Genomic DNA, 7,879 nt, shown 5'->3' with positions numbered 1-7,879 from the left:
GGGGAAAGGAATCCGTGCTATCAGAACTCCGTTCCAGTTTTCGAAATGCCAAAACCTTTGTCAAAATCTCCCAGGGCATTAAGGACAGAGGCCATAACAGGGACCCGAAGCAGTGCCGCGTGAAACTGAAGGAGCTGAGGCAAGCCTACCAGAAAACCAGAGAGGCGAATGGCCGCTCCGGGTCAGAGCCCCAAACATGCCACTTCTATGATGAGCTGCATGCCATTTTAGGGGGTTCAGCCACCACTACCCCAGCCGTGTTGTTTGACTCCTTCAATGGAGATGGAGGCAATACAGAAGCAGGTTTTGGGGACGAAGATGATGATGATGATGATGATGATGAGGTTGTAGATCGCTTGCTTGCTGTGAGCTGAGAAACCGGTTTTCCCGACAGCCAGGAACTGTTTCTCACCCTGGACCCGGAGCCAGTACCCCCCGAACCCACCCAAGGCTGCCTCCTGGACCCAGCAGGCGGAGAAGGGACCTCTGGTTAGTGTACCTTTTAAAATACTATACATGGTTTAAAAGCAAGCATGTGAAAGGATTACTTTGCCCTGGCATTCGCGGTTCTCCTAGATGTACTCCTAAAGCCTTTGCAAAAGGTTTCTGGGGAGGGCAGCCTTATTGCATCCTTCATGGTAGGACACTTTACCACTCCAGGCCAGTAACACGTACTCGGGAATCATTGTAGAACAAAGCATTGCAGTGTATGTTTGCTGGCATTCAAACAACATCCGTTCTTTATCTCTCTGTGTTATCCTCAGGAGAGTGAGATATAATTCATGGTCACCTGGTTGAAATAGAGTGCTTTTCTTCAGGGGACACTCAGAGGAGCCCATTCCTGCTGGGCTGTTTGCCTGTGGCTAAACAGAAATGTTCCCCACTATTAGCCACAGGGAGGGGGGAAGGTTGAGGGAGTAGCCACGCGGTGGGGGGAGGCAAAATGCGACCTTGTAACGAAAGCACATGTGCTATGTATGTAATGTTAACAGCAAGGATTACCCTGAAAGAGTGTAGCCACTGTTTTATAAAATGTGTCTTTTTAAATACCGCTGTCCCTTTTTTCTTCTCCACCAGCTGCATGTGTTTCAATGATCACAGGATCTTCTCCTTCCCAGAGGCTAGTGAAGCTTAGAAAGAAAAAAAAAAAACACACTCGCGATGAAATGTTCTCCGAGCTCATGCTGTCCTCCCACACTGACAGAGCACAGATGAATGCGTGGAGGCAAATAATGTCAGAGTGCAGGGAAGCACAAAATGACCGGGAGGAGAGGTGGCGGGCTGAAGAGAGTAAGTGGCGGGCTGAAGAGAGGGCTGAAGCTCAAATGTGGAGGCAGCGTGATGAGAGGAGGCAGGATTCAATTCTGAGGCTGCTGGAGGACCAAACCAGTATGCTCCAGTGTATGGTTGAGCTGCAGCAAAGGCAGCTGGAGCACAGACTGGCACTGCAGCCCCTCTGTAACCAACCGCCCTCCTCCCCAAGTTCCATAGCGTCCACACCCAGACGCCCAAGAACGCGGTGGGGGGGCCTCCGGCCAACCAGCCACTCCACCACAGAGGATTGCCCAAAAAAAAGAAGGCTGGCATTCAATAAATTTTAAAGTTGTAAACTTTTAAAGTGCTGTGCTTAAAGTGCTGTGTGGCATTTTCCTTCCCTCCTCCACCACCCCTCCTGGGCAACCTTGGTACTCATCCCCCTATTTGTGTGATGAATGAATAAAGAATGCATAAATGTGAAGCAACAATGACTTTATTGCCTCTGCAAGCGGTGATTGAAGGGAGGAGGGGCGGGTGGTTAGCTTACAGGGAAGTAGAGTGCACCAAGGGGCGGGGGGTTTCATCAAGGAGAAACAAACAGAACTTTCACACCGTAGCCTGGCCAGTCATTAAACTGGTTTTCAAAGCTTCTCTGATGCGTACCGCGCCCTCCTGTGCTCTTCTAACCGCCCTGGTGTCTGGCTGCGTGTAACCAGCAGCCAGGTGATTTGCCTCAACCTCCCACCCTGCCATAAACGTCTCCCCCTTACTCTCACAGATATTGTGGAGCACACAGCAAGCAGTAATAACAGTGGGAATATTGGTTTCGTTGAGGTCTAAGCAAGTCAGTAAACTGCGCCAGCGCGCCTTTAAACGTCCAAATGCACATTCTACCACCATTCTGCACTTGCTCAGCCTGTAGTTGAACAGCTCCTGACTACTGTCCAGGCTGCCTGCGTACAGCTTCATGAGCCATGGCATTAAGGGGTAGGCTGGGTCCCCAAGGATACATATAGGCATTTCAACATCCCCAACAGTTATTTTCTGGTCTGGGAATAAAGTCCCTTCCTGCAGCTTTTGAAACAGACCAGAGTCCTGAAGTTGCGAGCATCATGTACCTTTCCCAGCCATCCCACGTTGATGTTGGTGAAACGTCCCTTGTGATCCACCAGAGCTTGCAGCACTATCGAAAAGTACCCCTTGCGGTTTATGTACTTGGCGGCTTGGTGCTCCGGTGCCAAGATAGGGATATGGGTTCCGTCTATGGCTCCACCACAGTTAGGGAATCCCATTGCGGCAAAGCCATCCACTATGACCTGCACATTTCCCAGGGTCACTACCCTTGATATCAGCAGATCTTTGATTGCGTGGGCTACTTGCATCACAGCAGCCCCCACAGTAGATTTGCCCACTCCAAATTGATTCCCAACTGACCGGTAGCTGTCTGGCATTGCAAGCTTCCACAGGGCTATCGCCACTCGCTTCTCAACTGTGAGGGCTGCTCTCATCTTGGTATTCATGCGCCTCAGGGCAGGGGAAAGCAAGTCACAAAGTTCCATGAAAATGCCCTTACGCATGCAAAAGTTTCGCAGCCACTGGGAATCGTCCCAGACCTGCAACACTATGCGGTCCCACCAGTCTGTGCTTGTTTCCTGAGCCCAGAATTGGCGTTCCACAGCATGAACCTGCCCCATTAGCACCATGATGCATGCTTTGGCAGGGCCCACGCTTTCAGAGAAATCTGTGTCCATGTCCTGATCACTCACGTGACCGCGCTGACGTCGCCTCCTCGCCTGGTATCGCTTTGCCAGGTTCCGGTGCTGCATATACTGCTGGATAACGCGTGTGGTGTTTAATGTGCTCCTAATTGCCAAAGTGAGCTGAGCAGCCTCCATGCTTGCCTTGGTATGGCGTCCACACAGAAAAAAGGCACGGAACGATTGTCTGCCATTGCTCTGACGGAGGGAAGGGCGACTGACGACACGGCTTACAGGGTTGGCTTCAGGGAGCTAAAATCAACAAAGGGGGTGTCTTTACATCAAGGAGTATTTCAGGCAGGACTTCACGGAGGGTTCCAATAGGAAATGGTGCACCTAAGTTATCGTTCTTATTGGAACACGAAGGTTAGCCTGGCCACTGATTGATACATGGCTAGATTTATCTCGCTGCACCTTCTCTGTGAGTGACTGCAGTGTGACCTAGAGGAATGAGTCCCCTAGACAGGGGAGGAGGCAAATGAGTACAAAACAAATCTGGTCTATTTCTTGTTTTGATCCACTCCATCTATCTTTTACATCTTTGGCTGGCAGCAGACGGTGCAGAAGGACTGCATGCCATCCACAACTCATGGCTGCTCGGCAGAAGATGGTACAATACGACTGCTAGCCATCCTCATCTCTTGCCTGCCTGGCAGAAGATGGTACAATACGACTGCTAGCAATCCTCATCTCTTGCCTTCCCAGCAGAAGATGGTACAGTACGACTGCTAGCAATCCGTATCGCCTGCCCGCTCACCATAAGACGGTTCAATAGGACTGACTGCAGGACTAAAGAGAATGACCTGGTCAAGTCATTCTAAATTAAGTCCCTGCGCCCATGTCTGTCCAGGCGCTCCCAGCCGACGTGGCCAGGAGCACCTCGGACATGATGATGACGGCTACCAGTCGTATTGCACCGTCTGCTGCCACAAGGCAAGGGGTTGCTGCTACTGTGTAGCAAAGCCGTACCGCGTCTGCCAGCACCCAGGAGACATAGGGTGACGGTTACCTGAGCGGGCTCCATGCTTGCCGTGGTATGGCGTCTGCACAGGTAACTCAGGAAAAAAGGCGCGAAACGATTGTCTGCCCTTGCTTTCACGGAGGGAGGGAAGGGAACGGGGGCCTGACGATATGTACCCCGAACCACCCGCGACAATGTTTTAGCCCCATCAGGCATTGGGATCTCAACCCAGAATTCTAATGGGCAGCGGAGACTGCGGGAACTGTGGGATAGCTATCTACAGTGCAACGCTCCGGAAGTCGACTCTAGCCTCGGTACTGTGGAAGCACTCCGCCGAGTTAATGCACTTAATGCACTTAGAGCATTTTCTGTGGGGACACACACACTCGAATATATAAAACCGATTTCTAAAAAACCGACTTCTATAAATTCGACCTTATTCCGTAGTGTAGACATACCCTTTGTAAACTGAGCATACACCCTTACCAAATACTTCAGGCAAACTCACTGGTAAAGTGAAACAGTTAAATTTATTACTAAAAAAAAAAAAAGATTTTTAGATGATTAGAAGTGATAGGCAAGAAGTCAGAGTTAGTTACCAAAAGAAATAAAATATAAGCACGCTGTCTAAACTCTCAACCCTATTAGACTGGACAACATATAGAATAAGTCATTTGTCACCCCACTGGATATTGAGGTCTTTTAATATACTGGTTTGTCCCTTAAACCTGGGCCAGTCTTCTCTGTTGGAGTCTTCAGTCTTCTGAGTGTCCTTGTTGCTTGCAGAATAAGTGGAGGAAGGAGAAAGGCCAAGCATGTGGCCACTGTGTTCTGTTTTATACCCTTAGTCCATGTGCTTGGAGAACACAAGTCCAGGCATGTCTGGTGGGCATTGCTGAGTCCCAAGGTGAAGCAGTACCCCAGTGTCTCTCCTGTGTCCCAAACCCACTGCATATTTTAGTGACAACCATAAAACAGTCTCATAACTTCATATGCATTAATAAGATACATATTTAGATAGAAAAATTACTTTCAGCAGATCATAACCTTTCCCAATACCTCACGTGGCATACTTTATGTGAAATATCACAATTACATATAAATGGGGAATCTGGGGGTTACAGGGCACCCCCCAAGGTATAGAATGTCATAACATTCACCCACTCTGAACACAAGACAAAATGATGGATCAGGAAGACAGTGAAATACCCCTCTGCTGAGACTGGATCAGCAGGAACACAAGCCGACAAAAAATGGACAGATATTGGAACAGACCCTCAAAACACGACCCGCGCATGAGAGCCAAGTGCAAAGCAGTCTCCTGTCATCTCAAGGATCAGCCAGTCTGTGACAATGATCTAGACTTTATAGGGGCATAACAGACTGGGAAGTATGTTTAATTTTGCAACCCGAGATAAATGTGACAAAAGGGATGTTACAATAGGGAGCACTGTAGTATGATTATGTCTAGAAACATAGAGACCACTACTTTCAGGACACACTTGGTGGGAGAGGACAGTACACATGGAGGAAGGAATGCAGTCTCTTGGCATTCATTTGTCCAGTAAAATATATTACCTTCTCCCCCATCACTCGCAAATGCACAGAGCATGACAGGCCCTACTGCAAGGCAGCTGCTTCGGAACGCTGTCTTGTTACTATTCCTTTGCAACCTAATTCTTCTCTCTTTTACCTTTGCCTTAATTAGCCGGGCTCCTAAACCTGCAAAATTACTGGACTTAAACAGCAAGGGAGGTAAGCCTAGCAGGCAGGCTGTGTACCAAGCTTAAGTCTCTCCTAAGCCCAGGACATCAGACAGGAGAATACCCAGTGCAATTAACAGGATTGTTTCCTCTGCCTGGGATTTTTATTTGAATCCAGATTTGTTGAAAATAAACATAAATCAAAGCTTGACTGCAACATTCCTGGCTCTGTCCATGCACTGGCTTTTTCTCTCTGTTAAATTGGTGCCTAGCACAGAGATGGTGAGATGTGGTACACAAGACCCATCAGATTCAAAGCTACCATCTCAAGCTCCAAATCACATGCTCTGGTCTATAAACACCCAGAACAACAGTCTGGATTATAACAGCCCCTTGCTAGGAAGATAATCACCGAGACCAGTTACCCTTCTCACACGGAGATTGAGGATTCCTGCCCCACGTCTCTGCTACTGGAATACTCGCCAATTAAAATCTAATTTATTCTCAGATCCCTGAGTTACTACTAACAACTGAGATTAATAGAAGGAAGATTCTAAAAATCTAATTTCCTCTTCACCAGTGTTATTGTTTATTCTTTTGTGCCTTATTCAGCTGGCACTGTGAATGATCAGTTTCTCTTTCTACATGAGCACAAATGCAGTCAGAACTGGGTTCCCGGCACACAGGAGGATGCTCAACCAACCCCAGGCATTAAAAATCATGAGATTGGCTTAAAAATCCTAAATCCTGGGTTCTTTTCATGTCCATTCTGGGGTTGGAGCCTTCAGACTGCATTTGATTCCCTTTCCAGCTTGTCTCTGCAGCCACAAGGGTTGAGAACACTTACAGCAGACTTTTAAAATTTGTTTCCACTGAAATCAGAAATAAAATGTCATTATGAGTTTCTTCCCAAAATCGGACCATTTAGAGAAACCTGATATGGAATGTGAATGTTTCGCAGTGAAGTAAACTCGTCCAGGAAGCTGAATTATTTGCCTCTGTGAAGTGCATTGAGGTACAGGGCCAGATTCTACGCTCAGGTGTGGATGTGCAGGCAGTAGGAGAGGGCATAGGAAATCTACTGTGATAATTGGATTCACAAATCTACCCAGTTGTGGGCTCAGCTGTGAGAAGTGGGCGGAAGTTCATAAAAATGTCACAATAACCAATATGCAGCGTAGCTGTAGCCATGTCGGCCCCAGGGTATTCAAGAGACAAGATGGGTGAGGGAATAACCAATAACAATAAATGGTGCTGGGAAAAGGTACAAAAGAGAGTTAGAAAGGCTGAATTAGTCCACACAAAAAGGCTATTGAGATAACCCAAGGATTGTGTTTAAGATCACAAGAGAAGTGTGGAACCAGAAGTCAATGGACCAAAATAGGTGGGCTGGAAATTAGGCCTAACTGGTGAACCAAACAATGAGGGGATGAGCTATTCTGCCCATCACTCCTTTTTGGGGTCCTTAAAAAAAGGTTTTGGGGGGACAGCCACTGCTGACTGAGAGATGGGTGGACTGCAAAAACAAGCTTCACCATCAAAGCTGCTACCTCACTGTCTCCTGGGACCCAAGCATCCACTATGACAGAGCTAGGCCTTTGTCATCCTGATACTGAGAGATGTTCTGAGCAGACCAGGCCAAAGAGAGGGCCTGGAATGGGGTGCACTCACCTCTTGTGAGCCCCCACATCTCAGTCCATGTGCGTGCTCTCTCTCTGTTTGTGGTGGGTCTTTGGTGATTCCGCTCCGCAACTGAGTCACACAGTCTGTATGTGAGATAAAGATCAAAACCCCTTCCAGGATATATGTTCAACAGGGGGCCTACCTCAGCACCCTCTGTAAGGTCCTTTGATCTGCAGCCCCATCTTTGCGTCATTCCTTAATCAGTTCAGCAGGGCCTATCACAGTACCCTTGTCTGAACTGTCTCTCAGCCCCTTCTGGGCTCCCTCAAATGGTCCCTGCTCTTCAAGCAGTCCTGGCCCTGGTGTGGGGTCATATCCCCCAGGGCTCCCTTCCTGGAGACCCTTCACCTCTCTGGGTCTTTTCTGGCCCCAACTCTTCAGCTGGGCCACTAAAAGAGTTCAAGTCCCCTTCTGGGGTGTATCAAAGTGCAGGCCTCTTTCCCAGTGACTGGTTGCGGGGTGGGGACGACCTGGGACCTCCCTCTACTCCAGGTCCTAGCCCAGGGACCCTATAGATA

General features: G+C 48.4%; 1 long non-coding RNA gene across 1 annotated transcript; it reads left to right on the top strand.

Annotated features, from left to right (window-relative positions):
* Positions 1-420: 420 nt before the first annotated feature.
* On the top strand, positions 421-1,167 carry LOC140916933 (uncharacterized). Its single transcript, XR_012160690.1, has 2 exons — positions 421-489; positions 1,078-1,167. It is a non-coding gene; the product is annotated as an uncharacterized lncRNA (long non-coding RNA).
* The last annotated feature ends 6,712 nt before the right edge of the window (positions 1,168-7,879 follow it).

The sequence above is a fragment of the Lepidochelys kempii genome, chromosome 9 (genome assembly GCF_965140265.1).
Source record: "Lepidochelys kempii isolate rLepKem1 chromosome 9, rLepKem1.hap2, whole genome shotgun sequence".
NCBI classification, from domain to species: Eukaryota; Metazoa; Chordata; order Testudines; family Cheloniidae; genus Lepidochelys; species Lepidochelys kempii.
This window is presented reverse-complemented; position numbering and strand designations above follow the sequence as displayed.